Genomic DNA, 17,077 nt, shown 5'->3' on the forward strand with positions numbered 1-17,077 from the left:
CTTCCTTATAACCTCGTCTTGTGGGGTAAACCAAACGATGAAAAAACATGATAGAGGAGGGAGAAAAATATGGGGATGCTTGTGAGGAAGGGATGAGGTGAGAAGAGGGAGAAACTCAGAAGAAAAGGGTGTAGGGTCAAGAAGCATGATATAATAATATAATAGAAATTATGATAGTTGGCAAGGAAGGTGAGGCCATCTCACAAGGAAGTAATTGATAGGAAAACCCCAAGAGAATAGGGCCGAGGATGGGGATAGAAATCCATAACTTGTTAAAGAAAACTAGAGAAAATAGAGAAAACATAAAACGATGCCAATGTTGAAAGGAATTACAAGGGAATAGAAAGAATAGGTCAAACCTAAGTAATATAGATCTTTTTGGCATGCAAGATTCTGACAAACTGGGGGTTTTCTACGCAGTGACCAAAAAAAACTTGCTCAACATTGGCCCTTCTGGAAATACCCACAGGGTGGGTGAAGTTTCACCCGAGACGACTGTCGGAACCAAGTTTCTATAGTATGACAGGATTGTCTACGACTTACGACATTGGAGTCCCAACAGACAAACACTTCACCATTCTCCTAGAATTGTACACAACATAGTGATGTCAAGCCCCTCAACTCACCAGTGAACGCACAAGTCACAAATGACAAAACATAGAGGGTTAAAATGACTTACACCTTCAACCATTAGGGATGACACTAACAAACAGATTCTAGTCTTTACAATGACATGATAATATCTAAAGGCATTACCATGTTTATAAATAACCAAACCATTCAAAACATTCATGAATATTTAGGGTTGCAACAGAGCATTAAATGCATAATATCCTGATATGCCATAAAAAAAAGACATATATTCAAACCTTAACTTAGATTACGAGTAGAAACCCAACCATCCATCATACTATATTATTATATAACAAAAAATCGCCATGCATTATAGTGCAACAATTACACAACCAGGCTCACCAAGCATCAAACTCTACACAACATATAAAACAAGAAAAGAATCTATAGTGCAAAACCAACCCCACACACACACACACACACACACACACACATATATATCTATATATATATGAACACTACATCAAGGTTGCATCACACTTACAAACTCAACCATTTATACCAATGACTACAAACAAATAGACACATTGCAAGTAGAGTAGCAATATTCTTGTTAAACAACTTACGAATCGATGTATCCTTCACCGAGAAAGATCCTCAGTTTCACATTCTAACACGTGACTTGTCTTGGGTATTCCATTTTATATTTTCCTAAAATCTCTTCAAACCTTCTCGACACTTTCCTCTATCATTCCAGCTATCCTGAAGTTCGTTAAGATATTTCTTGATCCCTCCTCTGAGTTTGCCCATACATGCTAACTGCCTTTTGAACTTTCTCCTACCAAGTTTCTCCACTCTTTAATCCTCCCTTTACTTGCAAAATATTTGTAACTCTTTCCTTGTCATGACATCCCTTACTTGCTTCACCATTGTTGTAAAATCATAACCACTTATTCTTCCTCGTACACGTATTTTCTCCTAGGACATCATCGTCTCCTTCCTATGTGGCATCTTCATACACCGTGCCTCTCCTTTTGAAACAGTCCCCTACTATGCACTGTTTTTACGTTCTTCACTCCTTGATCCTCCTGCATGGTCCCATACTTAAAAAAAATTAACAACAAAATTTATGGGCTCGAACAAGCCCCCAATACAAAACTATGGCTCATCCCAAGCCACTCAATCCTCCTTCGAGGTGATATTTTCATTTAAAGCCTTCTGTAAGGCTCCGAATTCTTCTTCTCATGCCTTGATATTTAATTTAAAATCATCCCTCTTAGTGATGTCCGTGTGCTCTTATCTGACGATCATATCATGGGTGACAACACTAGTGTCCTTGTGTCTTGCACTCTACACATTATTTAACAATTCACTACCTTCATCAGTCACTATAAACACTTGATCCTAAAGATCATTTCATGGATTTTTTTCTTCATAGACTTTGTCAATTAGCTCATTGAGACGTAAATTTTCATGCATTTCCTTTCACCTTTTGGCAAAACTCATTGTACCCATGGCCTGATCGATTTAATGAACCTATTTGTAAACCTTCAATATTTGCTTAGTGGCTTGTGTCACAACTAGAACTCTTGATAAGGTATTCAATAATTGATCACCGAGCTCGACGATATCCTGACACCTTTTCTCACACTCAACCATTTTTACTTTCACTTGTTAGGCCAATTCTTTGCGTTGTGATTCCTCTGGTGGTGTATGCGACTGTTGATGGGATTTTGCTTCTGTCACTTGCATTTTCAGGTCCGGTATGACTTCCTTGACCTTCACCACTATGTCCTTGGCTAGAACTGAATCATCAATTAATCCTTCTATAAGATCTTCATACACTTTTGCTAGGGTAGTGTGCCACTTTACTCTATCCTCTGGGTGAAAATGTGAAGTTGGGTTTTGGCCCAATGTATTCCTTGTTAACCTTGCATTTTTGAAAAAAAAATGTGCTACAACAATCTAGATAAACTCTACTTCAGTATGGCTATATTTCTAGAACTAGCATATGCATATCATAATCACTAGAAATTTTTGAATTGAACTAATATGAAAACACTGCAGCTTTTAAAGATGTTTAACAAAGCACCATGTTTCTCATCATATTAATTAAAACCCAAAAATATAAAAACTACCCATTAAAGAGGACAGACCAACATAATGTAACATAAATTTTCCATATTTTTTCATAGTGTATTTTGGAAGATACTTAATTTTGATTTCACAAAATCATAATGACCTTCATAAAAAATTTGCACACATTTTATTAGAAAATTAATTAAAATTAGTAAATATCTATGAAATTCCATAAAATTTATATCTAGTGAAAGTAGATTCAATTCTACAAATGTTGGTGTTGGTTCTGAAAGTAAATTCACTATATTTGATGGAGTTTAACCATTCCAAAATTGGAGAAAGGTGAACAGATGCGAGTCGTTGAAAAGTTGCAAGTTTTCGGCAAAAAGTAATAATGTTTTTGGCCAAAAACATTTTTTCCCAAACAAACTTTAAATTTAATAAGAAAAATGTTTTTGGCCAAAAGTCTAATACTTTCGACCAAAAACTTTTTCCATTTTTTCCATTGTTTGCGAAAATGAAATGGTGCGGCCGTCTGATGTGATTGTTTTAGCCGAAAGCTATAAATAAACTCGCCCAAAACGTCATTTTCCGACTCACATCCCTTAATATATGTTGCTTTTGAATAGCGGACTTCTTTGGATCTAACTTTTGGATAATAAATATTTTTGGGCTGGATTTTGAAAGTAAACGTTTTCAATGGCAAATTTCGTGAATAGGTAAATAATATTATGGATATCATATTCCTATATGTAACTATCTTTACAAAAAAAATAATTGTCATATATTTCGTTGAGTTTCTTATTGAAGAATGGTGAATTGTTGGTTTAAGCCGAACTTGTCAAAACTCTCCATTTAAGGTTTGGTTGTATGAATACTTGGGATGTATATCAAGTGTTAGTTTGTCATTATATTTCTAGATCAAATTATTATTCAGGGTTATTAATATTTCCAATCACAAGGGTTTACCACAAAATCTATTAAGTTGAGTGTTACTATCAGGGTTTGGCTTGATAATATTTTTATTGAGTAGGCCTGATTGTTGACTTATTTTGAGGATTGATAAGGTTGAAGTAGAAGATATAGTTTTCATTTATATGCTAAATGGATCTAGAAAAAAAAATTGGATCTACTTTTTGGATATTGAACTTAAGTTTGGGCTAACTTTTAGATAGCAAACTTTTTTTAGTAGCAAATTTCTTGAATAAGTAAATCAGATTGTGGATAGCATAAGTAAGATTTTTTAAGGTTTTATTATTAAAGTTTTTTCAAAGTTTTCTTTTAAATGAAATGTCTATTGTGCATTTTCTTCTCCATGATTATAAGTATTTTTAATTTCTTTTTAAAGTATAAATTTTTTCTTTGAAATTATATTTTTAATATAAAATTTTCATTAATTTTTTAAAAATCTATATAAATAGAATTATCATGAGGAATCGAAGAAATTGCAAGAGAAAATATTATCCAATTAGAGACATTGAGACTCGTAGAGAATACTCAAGAAAATATTACAGAATAAAGAAGGAAGAACACTTAAATATTGAAGGGAAAAATCAATCTGAACAAGAAGTTGAACCAGGGACGTAAATGTACATATTATAAATGATATTTCTAGCAGGAATAAACCTTCCAAAAAATGCTCACAACCCAACTATGGTACTAGCCTATACCAAGAGTGGTAGCACACATCAACATACTAGTAGCAAAAGTTCATAACACAATTACGCAACAATATAAGGTTACAACTTCATTTGCTAAGGGGTAAATATTCCAACTCCAAATTTCATCTAAGTGAAGCATCAATTTGACATAAAGTATTGCAGCCACGAAACATTCATATACTTACTATAAATGGACTCAACAAGTGCAACCATCAACAAATCAAGTTCACATTATACAGGGAGAGAAATAAATTTGTACAAATGCATGTTCATTAATTAAATCTATACATACATTAAACTAGCCAAATTTACAATGTGGGTATGTGAAGCCAAGCCTCTCATCCTCTGCCTCTTCTCCTAACGATGAAGCTTCTCCTCTCTTATCCTTCTATTTTCCTCTGCTGCACACTTTACTCTTCTCAAACATTATTCCTCTTTAAAAAAGAAAGATACATGGGATAACCAAGAGTCACAAGTGATGATTCATTTCCCTTTCCCACAAAATATGGGAAATTGAAATTACATTTAATTTAGAAAATATTTCCTCTAAATAAAAAAACTCATTTCCAAATGTAAATATGTACAAAAAAATTAAATTTCTCCCAACACCATCATGTGACCATCCCATCGCATTGGAAAGCTTCGGTCTAGTATTCCTTGAACTTTGTGCTCCATCTATGCACCTGCATCAAATTCCCAAGGTACGAAAATATATGACCTCCTAGTCATATGCATCCGATCTTCTCATGACAACATCAACTCGTGAGCTGCAACACACCTCTGCAATAACAAGTCTCCACCTTACTACATGATAGCTCACCAACCTTTCTCCTGAGTTTGGGCTCTTAGCATATTCTTTATTCTCTTCTCTGGAACCCTTCGAGCACTCCTTGCTCTAGGCTATTGCAAATCTCCTCACCTTCCTCCATTGTCACCTGCACAGTGAAACAAATCTCTCACCCATATGCTTATTCAACGTATACCTTCTTTTATTACTTTTGTTGTGAACTCTTAAATTTACTTGTTTCCAAACTATTCAAACTTTCCAAAAATTTCCTCAGAACCATAGTTTGTCTCTTCATACAACCAACTATACCTTCCTTCTTTCCTTTTGTCACTTTCATCCTTTAATTCAATCCTTGGCTGAAATTTCCTCTCTTCATGCTGCTCCCAAAATCTTCATCTACTTCGTCACTTATCTTCATCACCCTTAGGTTGTTCCTCCATGGTTGTGACGCAACTCACTTGAGATTTTGCTCCAACTGAGCATCTATCTCTATCTCAGCTTCATTTACAACAAATTTCATTTTACCTTCTTCTGGAGGATCCATCTGTAACCATGGTCTTCCTCATCTTTCTGTATCATTCCTCTCATCATCTCTAGTTGTAATTTGATTTTAGCTACTTCTCTATCAAGTCTTTTCTAACTTGATCTACTATGGCTTTTGTCTAAACCTTTACTATAATTTTAAATAGTCAAAAGTCTCCTTCTTCTATGAGCTTCTCCCTGATCACTGTGAACTACAAACAAGCCTCTGCAATAATCTGATTCCATGAACTTGTTTTAAATACAATACTAAGCTCTTCCATGCCTTGTCTTCTCCCAGTATTTATGTTGACTTCTTCTTTTGGAATCTTCATCTAAGAATCTCTCTGCTCTTCTGGCTTTTGCATGTAATTGATTCACTCTCTTTATATGATAACTTTACTATTCTTCCTCACTTTTTACCACAAGGTTCCTTTCCATCATCCTTAGTTGAAAACATTCATCACTAATACTTGTAATCAACAATTAATCCATAGTTAATTGAAAACATAAGACCATTACCTCCTTGTTCAACCTTCACTTGAACACACAAGTGCTACTGCAAAATTCCTCTTATTATTGTCATCCTTTGCTGTTGCAGACCTCCATGTTCAACACCATTCTTTCATCTCATAACTCTGGTCATCTTGATTTTCTTGTAGCAACTGTTACACACGATTGATTTTTGCCCCACTCAACCATCTACTTCTCAATTTCTTCATCATTCATTATTTTTAGTCCAATTGTTTTGACACTTTTCTTCTTCTACTTATGACTTTCCTCTAAACCCCCACTATGACCAATAAAAATCATATTCAACTCTTCCTCTTCCTTAATTCTCCTTGTCTACTAGTGAGATGCAACTAGCCCTTCTTGTAACAATTCTATGACTTGTCACCCATAACAAATCATCCTCTTGGTATGTTCTCTTCTCTAGGTTCTCTGCAGTAGAACCTCTTCTTGAGCATGATTTCTCCTCATCTTTCAAAGTTGTTGGCTAATACATCTTCAACCACTCACTCTTATTAGTTTTACTGTCGGGTTCTATCACCATTTATTCATGAAAGTTCTTTTCTTGTTCCTTCTCTTTTGACATATCTTACTTGCTATGGCAGCTGCTACCAATTTAGTCCTGCAAACACAGTTCTTTTAATGACCCAAATTAGCATAAACATCATATTCAATTTTATAAGATCTATAACAAGATATCATCTTCCACTACTTGTTGAACCAATTCATGTCCAACCAATGCACTTGTTCTTTCTCAAGGGCATATCAACTCTTCACTCCCCTGCAATCACCTCACTTACTGTTGTAAGGTTCCTTTTCTCTTGAGCCTCTTTTCACTATCAAGCTATCTTCAAACATGAAAACATCTCCACTCTCCAATCTCTGCTAATATAACTACATCAGTGAAGGGAAGTCAGTTCTAATTCAAGGTAGACACCCTCTATTATGCCTACACAACACCTAACAATCAACAAACCTCAATTCAATAGAGACTTACCTCAACCTGATGTAAACTTTGCTTCCTCCAAGAGTTGTAAAGCTAAAGTATTTTCATGGATCTGACATTCTCCAAAACCATAACCTGACTTTGATACCATGTGATGGTCGCCAGGATGAGTTTTCTCAGCTACCCATAACCCAAGATACTCTAACAATAACACCCACAACTCTTCTATAAACAATTTCTCAAATTCAAAATTTAACTAAAATAGGCATTCCAAAATAAGCATGGAGATTTCCTTTTCCAACTGCTATGAGGGATCTCTCTCAAGCCTTCCAACCCTTTCCTTCATGTCATCCAGCTCACATTTGCTTCCATCCAACAAAAGGTGAAATGGCTATACCAAATAGGATTTAAAAAACCCAAAACACAATCATGGGAAATGATTTCTATAGGGGTTGTAAAATATTTTTGCACCGCAGTCAAAATCTTGTAGGCGCTGCAAAATATTTTTGTAACATCCCAAAAAAAGTTCTTTTCGTATTCCAGGAAGACAAAATGACTTTCTCCTCTACAAGGTCAATTCCCCACATCCATGAATCACTCCTTAACACAATAAATGACTTGTGTATGCCTTTCTTCATGGGGATTGCAAAGCTAACACATATGCCAATAAAAAAAAGTCACAAAAAGGAGTTTTAAAGCATTCACACAACAGGGTGCTCCATGTCCTACGCACATGAATACTCTTCCCATTTAACAACAGGAAAGGGAATCATCTAACATACCCACACATACCATGCAACCCTTCATACACTACACAAATAATCTATACTCAACATAGTTTATAGTTTTCACAGCGCTGACAATATTCACCAAAAATTGACACACATATCAAAATCTACAGGGCAAGGTATAATTTATAACAAGCATGCTACATCTCAAAAATGCTCAAAACCCACCTACGACACTATCCTATACTAGCAGTGGTAGCACACATCAACAAACTAGTAACATAAATTCATAAAACAACTATGCAACATTACGAGGTTACAACTTCATTTTCTTAGGGGTAAATATTGCAACTCCAAATTTCATCTAAGCCAAGCATAAATTTGATATAAAGGTTTGTATCCACGATGAATTCAAATCCTTATTATAAATTGACTAAATAAGTGCAACCCTCAACAAATCAATTTCACATTATATAGATAGAGAAATAAACATGTACATAGGCATTAAAGACATTGTTCATTAATCAAATCCATACATACATTAAACTGGCCAAATTTACAATTTGGGCATGTGCATCCAGGCCTCTCATCCTCTGCCTCTTCTCCTAACATTGGAGCTTCTCCTCTCTTCTCTTCTCTACGCCTCTATTGCACACTCTACTTTTCTCAAACATTGTTCCTTTTTAAAAAGAAAGATACGTGGGATAACCAAGAGTCACAAGTGATGATTTATTTCCCTTTCTCAAAAAATATGGGAAAATGAAATTACATTTACATTAGGAAATATTTCCTCTAAATAACAAAACTCATTTCCAAATGTAAATATCTACAAAACATTTCAAACTTCTCCCAACACCATCATGTAACCATCCCATCGCATTGGCAAGCTCTGGTACAGTCTTCCATGAAGTTTGTGCTCCAACAATGCACCCACATTAGAAGATCTATAAAGAAAAGTGATCTATATGCGTGTAGGTAAATACAAGCAACAGTGGTTTCATCAACAACTAAAGAAAACCGTTTGACAAAATCAATGGAAAAAGAATTAGGGACCTCACGAAAAACATTGCACAAGCATAGGAATTTTTTATTGTAAATAGATGCAAATGATGAACTTGCTTGTTGGGAAATCATTTGTAGGAAACCATACAAATATAGACTTGGAGAAAATGTTAAAAATATGATATCTGAATATTGGATGAAAACTTCACGTGTTTCACTAAGATAAAGGGATGTGATGTGACAAAGAATAATATGGAATCAATATGAAGAACATCCAAAACATATCTTGGACACCACTCAAATAGAGTTGTTCAATAAGTTCAAAGAAGAGAATCGTGGAATTAATATCTCAATCAATACTTTTGTGCAACAAAAACCATGATATGTTAAGCCTATCACTGTACGTGACACTTTGTTGTTGTCGTTATCATGTGGAATTTCAATTGTATTATATCACCTTCCTTAATTTTGGTAAAACATTTTGGAGAAATTCACATCCTCCTTCCACTATTCATGATTTCATATCCCATATTATACGTGGAAGAGAAAATCATGAATTATTTTACCAAAATAAATGTGTTGGTGGTAAAAAATGTGATCATTGTGGAAATTTGACTTTGTTTCATAAAAAATACCATATTGATATGAATGATCAATCATTGTCCAACATAAAAATCAAATGGAAGAGATATGAATATATCCAAACATCGACTGGTGCAAGCGGTAGTACAAGTGCTAGAAGGACTGATTTACAAGAAGAAGAAATTTGTGTGATAGAGTTTTTGAAGAAGTTTGAAAAAAGAAAATTACAAATACACCAAGCATTCTCATAGAGCTCGATAGCATGACCTGCACTTCAAAAAATCCTGTGACATTTTTCCACCAGGGACAATTTTGTCGATAGTTGATTTTGCAGAAAATTACACATTTGCTACAAAAAACTGAAATACAAAGTGAATACTATCATTCTAACCAAGTCTCTATGCTTGTACATGTTCTATATAAAAATGTTGATCATATAGAAAGCACTAGTGAGAATCGACATGTTATTAAAGAATATCATTTTTATATGAGTGATGATCATACACATGACACACATTTTGTACAACATTCCTTTGATTAGATTTATGATTCATTGGAAGCTCATGGAATAAAATTCATTGAAAAATGGATATGGTTAGATGGATGCGCAGGTCAATTCAAACATTCACAATCATTCTTTTGGTTGTGTTGTCTTGATATGAAAACCAACATTAAACATTGTTGGAATTTCTTTGAGACTGGCCATGGAAAAGGAGAACATGATGGCATAGTAGCATGTATAAAATGAGCATTTAAAAAATATCATATGGACCACTCTATGAACTGACTTGTCTCATCTAATCAATTTGTTCAATAGTGCATCGCTGCATAATCCATGAGACTAACCCATCAAGGGAGGTACGTAGGTATGTACCTATATATGAAATTGTATATATTTTCAATATATGATTTTTTTATTAATTTCTAAATTTAAAAAAACTTAAAATTATAGTTTAAATAATTGATCGATGATTATCTTTGATATATAAGTTGTATTTTAAATAACATATTTAAATTCTTGTTTAAATTTACTAAGATATCTTTTCGGATATGGGATTCCAAGATGTAGATTGATCGATTCAATATGAAGCTGAAATAGTAAAAGGGACTTGAAAATTTCATTCAATTAAAACAAAAGAGTACTGAAATGCGTTTGCATTTGATAAAAGAAAAGAATCTTATTTTTGTCTTGTTTGCATGGAGGAGATGAAATTCAATGTTTTTTTGTGAAAACAATATGTATGTGAAAGCTTGGCAATATACAAAACTTAATACAAAGGGGAAAATCCTCCTTTCAAGCCTTGAAGAGATGGAATTAGAGGAGACTACATTGTCATGTAAAGGTGATAGATTTTATGATCTTATAAGAGAATGTAACATGTCAATTGCTTCCAAAGGATATATCTCTCTCTATGTGTGTGTGTTTTATGATTTTAAAATCATTGTGTATAAGTATAGATAATAGTTAAAATATAGATCTAAGATATAATAAAATTGTATATATTGATAACAAATTTCTTGTTAATGATGATATGTGTTGGGCCCCTATACTACTAGTGTAACCCCTTATTGTTATTAGTACAACCCCCTTATTATATTGATGTGCCCATGTAGTCCCCATATTGTTACTATTGTGCCCCATAGAAGTCCAATATTGTTATTATTGTGCCCTTACATTATCATTGTTATGTCAACTCTGATTATATTATGACCCCTTAGATTCCTATTTATAGAAAGGAGGTCTTGTGATTTGTATCATCCAAGAATTTTTCATTTGCGTAATGTAAAGGAGGTTGCCCCCTCAAAGAGGCTGAATTCTAAGGTGTTGATCTATCTTTTCTATCCTTTTGTGAGCTGGTTTCATAGCATTTGGTATCAGAGCTTTGGATTCTAGGGTTTCGCTGCTCCAAACAGGTTATCGTGGCATTTTTGCTATAATTTTTTTTTTCTGTGACGTTTCAGCCGCTAAAAAAAAACCCATTTGGGTTGAAATCTTTTTGAACCTCAGATCCAAATTTCAGTTCTTGTCTCACTATATTTTCGAATATATGATCTGAGGGAGTTAAGGTTTTTGCAGACTCCTGAATTACATCTTAAATAGGTGACCTTGGGAAAATCATCATAACTTTCTCTTTGAGTATCAGATTGAAATTTCGTAAGAAGTTACAGAAAGGGTATGGACTGTAGTCTTTTGTATGTATTTTTCAGATCCAAAGGCAAAAACAACGACACGTGGCACGTCATACAAGTTTGCTATTCTGAAAAGGTGTATAATCAGGTCGTCTTGGGAGATTGTGCATAACTCTTTCTTGGAGAATCCAATTTCGATCAGACTAGTGGCATTGGAAAGAGGACGCAGAGGAATACTACAAGTCACGATTTTAGAATTTGAAGATTCGAAATTACAGAGTTACAAGCTTTTCAAGATCGAACTCCTAAAATCAAGAAAAAGCGAGATGAGGAATTTTGATGGCAAGGATCTGGTAAATTGGATACTAGAGATGGAGAAATATTTTGATCTACATGGTCTACCACTATTACAAAAGGTATGTATTGCATCTAATTATTTAGAACCGAATCAATTTTTATGGTATAAAGGGCTTTGTTCTCGTAAACCACTTGTCACGTGGTCAATTTTCATGGAGGAAATGATAGCACATTATGAGGATACAAAGAGAAACACCTTCTTTAGCCAATTGATAAATCTCAAACAAAAGTGTTCAATGGAAGAGCACATTGAGGACTTTCAAAAATTGAATATAAAGGAAAATGATATTCCAGAGAAGCAGAGGATTGATGTCTCCATAGGGACTTTAAAGGATAACATTCAACATGAGGTTCGTCTTTGGGAACCTGATTCATTGGAGAAGGCATTCAGGTTGGCAAGAAAAGTGGAAAGAAAAATTATGGAAACAAGGAATTCTACCCCTCACAACTATAAACATGGAAGTGTTGTTTCTCCTAGCCTTCCACAACCTACAAGGGTGACACCACAACAATTGGAAGAAAAAAGAGAAAAAGGGATTTGTTACAATTGTGATAGAAAATGCACTAAAGGTCATAAGTGTGTTGAGAAGAAATTATTTTACATAGATTATGAAGAGGAGGAAGAAAAGGATCAAGAAACATCAAAAGAAGAGGATATACACCAGGAACCAACCTTAAAGAAAGAAGAAATGAATCTGACCATATCTTGTAAAGCATTAGCAAGAATTACCACTCCTCAAACTCTCAAGATAGAAGGACATATCAAGAAGAAAAAGGTTCAAGAAGTGAAAGATCACATCGAGAAAGAAGAAATGAATCCAACCATATCTTGTAATGCATTGGACGGAATTACCACTCCTCAAACTATCAAGATAGAAGGACATATCAAGAAGAAAAATGTTCAAGAAGTGAAAGATCACATCGAGCATCAAGAAATGAATCCGACCATATCTTGTAAAGCATTGGAAGAAATTACCACTCCTCAAACTCTAAAGATAGAAGGACATATCAAGAAGAAAAAGGTTCAAGCAGTGAAAGATCACATCGAGCATCAAAAACAAGTTCTCCAACTTTTAAAGGGTAATGCCACTTTGGTGCAGAATTGAATGAAAAAACAGGTAGATCAACATCGCAGTGAAAAATGTTTTGATGTAGGTGATTGGATATTTTTATGGCTACATCTCAAGAAATCTATTTATGAGAAGGAAATGTTGGCAATATTACATGCACTTAAGAAATGGCGACCTTACCTAATGGGAAGACACTTCAAGGTAAAAATGTATCATGATAGTCTTAAATACTTTTTAGAACAAATATTCTCTTCAGAAGAACAGAAAAATGGGTCACAAATATGTTTGGTTATGAATTTGACATCATCTATAGAAAATGGAAGCAAAATGTTGTTGCAGATGCACTCTCAAGAAAGGATGAGGATGTGGAAGCATTGTTTTGTGCTATTTCTATTATCAAACCAGATTGGATAAATGAAGCAAGGGATGAATGGAAGAAGGACGAAGAAGTGTGGGCACTCATTCAAAAGTTGCAGAAGATCCCAATTCAAACAATATTGCGAGAACTTGAAGAGGAAGGAAAAATCATATTGGAACCTAGAGCAGTCACATAAACAAGAACCCGAAAGCTACGAGATCGATCAATTTTAGACTATCTCATCAAGTGGAAGAACTTACCCCCTAAAGAGTCCACATGGGAGGACAAGAGTTTTATACAGAAGCATCAAGAACTACTCAAGCGTTGAGGACAACACTTTTTGAAGGAGAGGGGCATGTTGGACCCATATACTACTAGCGTAACCCCTTATTGTTATTAGTACACCCCCTTATTATATTTATGTGCCCATGTAGTCCCCATATTGTTACTATTGTGCCCCATAGAAGCCCACTATTATTATTATTGTGCCCTTACATTATTATTGTTATGTTAGCTCTGATTATATTATGACACCTTAGACTCCTATATATAGAAAGGAGGTCTTGTCATTTGTATCGTCCAAGAATTGTTCATTTGTGTAATGTAAAGGATGCTGCCCCCTCGAAGAGGCTAAATTCTAAGGCGTTGATCTATATTTTCTATATTTTGTGAGCTAGTTTCATAACAATATGAATTTGCACATCTTTTTAATTTGCAAGAGATATTTTTGTTGTAGTTGCACCCATTAACAACATAGAAAATGTCAAGGATTATTTGATGTGATGCACTGAACAAAGATGAAGTTATTGAAGGACTATGATGATAACACTTTTATATATGAAAGAGGGTCTATTATAATGAAAGGATATTTTTTCCAAGAAACTCATCAAACTGAGAGTCATCATTTACTTTACTTTCAAGACTATCAACATGATGCCATAAATTGTTAATCTAGTCACTTGGTGTGTGTAGCGCACATACATTTGGTAGAAGTTCAATCAAGAAAAAAATCAAAATTTAAAAAATGCAGAATGTCAAAAGATGACCATGAATGAATCATTGAAGATGGAATTCCATTAGAATAATTTTAATTGAACTGGCCAACAATATCTTCTCCTTGTATTTATCTCTAAGAAAGAGTTCAAGTAGATTGTTAGCCTTTCTTTTTGTGCGCTCTTAAGTTGTCCATTCTAGATACTACTAGGTATTACATAGTTGTTTTTGTTAATGTGGTATTTTTTTGTTAAGTTAAAAGGAAATTCAAAGATCTCAAATACTACTATAATGTAAGGATGTAGACTTGGAGAAAACGTTAAAAATATGATATGTGAATATTGGATGAAAACTTCATGTATTCCACTAGAAGAAAGGCATGTGATGCGACGAATAATAACACAGAATCAGTGTGAAGAAAATCTAAAACATATCTTGGACACCACTCAAATAGATTTTTTCAATAAGTTCAAAGAAGAGAATCGTGGAATTAATGTCTCAATCAGTAGTTATGTGCAACAAAAACCATGGTATGTTAAGCCTATCACTGTACATGACACTTGTTTTTGTCATTATCATGTGGAATTTCAATTATATTATGACACCTTAATTTTTGTAATTTTTTTTTGGAGAAATTCACCTCCTCCTTCCACTATCCATGATTTCATATCCCATCTTGTACGTGGAACAGAAAATTGTCAATTATTTACCCAAAAGAAACATGTTGGTGGTAAAAGTTATGATAATTGTGGACTCTTGACTTTGTTTCATAATAAATACCATAATTATATGAAATATCAATCACTATCTAACATAAAAGTGGAATACAAGAGACATAAATATATCCATACATCGGTTGGTGTAAGTTGTAGTACGAGTGCCTGAAGGATTGATTTACAAGAAGAACAAATTTATGTGATAGAGTTTTTGAATAAGTTTGAAACAAAAATTTATAAATACACCAAGCATTCTCATAGATCTCGATGGCAAGAGTTGGAATTCAAAAACTCGTGTGAAATTTTTCCTTTAGGGACAATTTTGTCGACAGTTGATTTTGTAGAAAATTACACATTTGTTGCACAAATTGAAATACAAAGTGAATACTATCATTCTGACCAAGTCTCTATGATTCTCCATGTTCTATTTAGACATGCTAAACATAATGTTGATCATCTAGAAATCACAAGTGAGAATCAACATGTTATTAAAGAATATCATGTTTATATCAACATTGATTGTACACATGATACACATTTTGTACAACATTTCTTTGATAAGATTTATGATTCATTGAAAGATCGTGAATAAAAATCAATGAACATTGGATATCATCAGATGGATGCACAAATCAATCCAAATATTCACGATCATTCTTTTGGTTGTATCGTCTTCATATGAAAACCGACATTAAACATTGTTGGAATTTCTTTGAGACAGGTCAAGGAAAAGGAGAACATGATGTTGCAGTGACATGTATAAAACGAGCACTTCGAAGATATCAGTTGGACCACTCTGCAAATCGACTTGTCTCAACTGATCAAGTTGTTCAATGATGCATTGATGCACTAATCCATGAGACTAACCCATCAAGGGAGGTATGCATGTATGTACACATATATGAACTTGTATATATTTTTAATATATGATGATTTTGATTAATTTCTAAATTTTAAAATTTTAAAAATTATAGTTTAAATAACTAATCGATGATTATCTTTGATATATAAGTTGTATTTTAAATAACATATTTAAATTCTTGTTTGAATTTTCTATAGGTACTTTTGGCATATTGGAGTCCAAGATGTAGATAGATAGATTCCATATGAAGTTGAAACAATAAAAGGGATTGATAAATTCCATTCAATTAAAACAAAAGTGTACCAAAATACGTTTGCATTTGATAAAAGAAAAGAATATTGTTTTTGTCATGTTTGCATAGAGGACACGAAATTCAATGCTTTTTGTGAAAACAATATGTATGTGAAAGCTTGCAAACATACAAAACGTAATACAAAGGGGAAAATGTTGCTTGCAATCTTGGAAGAGATGGAATTTGAGGAGACTATAGTGTCATTTGAAAGTGATAGAGTTTATAATCTTGTTAGAGAAGGTAACATTTCAATTGCTTTTGATATGTGTGTGTGTGTGTGTGTGTGTGTGTGTATTTTATGTTCTTAAAATCATTGTGTATAAGTATAGATAATAGTTAAAATAGAGATCTAAGATATAATAAAATTGTACATGTTGATAACTAACTTTTTGTTAATGATTATCTAAATTTGCACATATTTTTTTTATTGTGTAGGAGATATTTTTGATGTAGTTGAACCAATTAACAACATAGAAAATTTGAAGCATTATTTGATGTGGTGCACTAAATGAAAGATGAAGTTATTAGAGGAATATGATGATAAAAGTTTTATATATGAAAGAGTATCTTTTATACTGAAAGAATATTTTTTCCAAGAATCTCATCAAACTGAGAGTCATCATTTACTTTCAATACTATCAAATCGATGCCATAAATTGTCAATATAGTTTCTCGGTGTGTGCAGCGTGCATAAAGTTGGTAGAAGTTCAATCAAGAAAAAAATCCAAATTTAAAAAATGGAGAACGTCAAAAGATGACCATGAACTAATAATTGAGGATGGCATTCTATTAGAATATTTTTAATTGAACTGGCCAACAATATCTTCTCTTTGTATTCATCTCTAAGAAAGAGTTCAAGTAGATTGTTAGTCTTTCTTTTTGTGCACTCTTAAGTTTCCCATTCTAGCTACT

This window comes from Pinus tabuliformis, chromosome 9, assembly GCF_031772625.1.
Source record: "Pinus tabuliformis cultivar Carrire ecotype Pingquan chromosome 9, CPIR1, whole genome shotgun sequence".
NCBI classification, from domain to species: Eukaryota; Viridiplantae; Streptophyta; class Pinopsida; order Pinales; family Pinaceae; genus Pinus; species Pinus tabuliformis.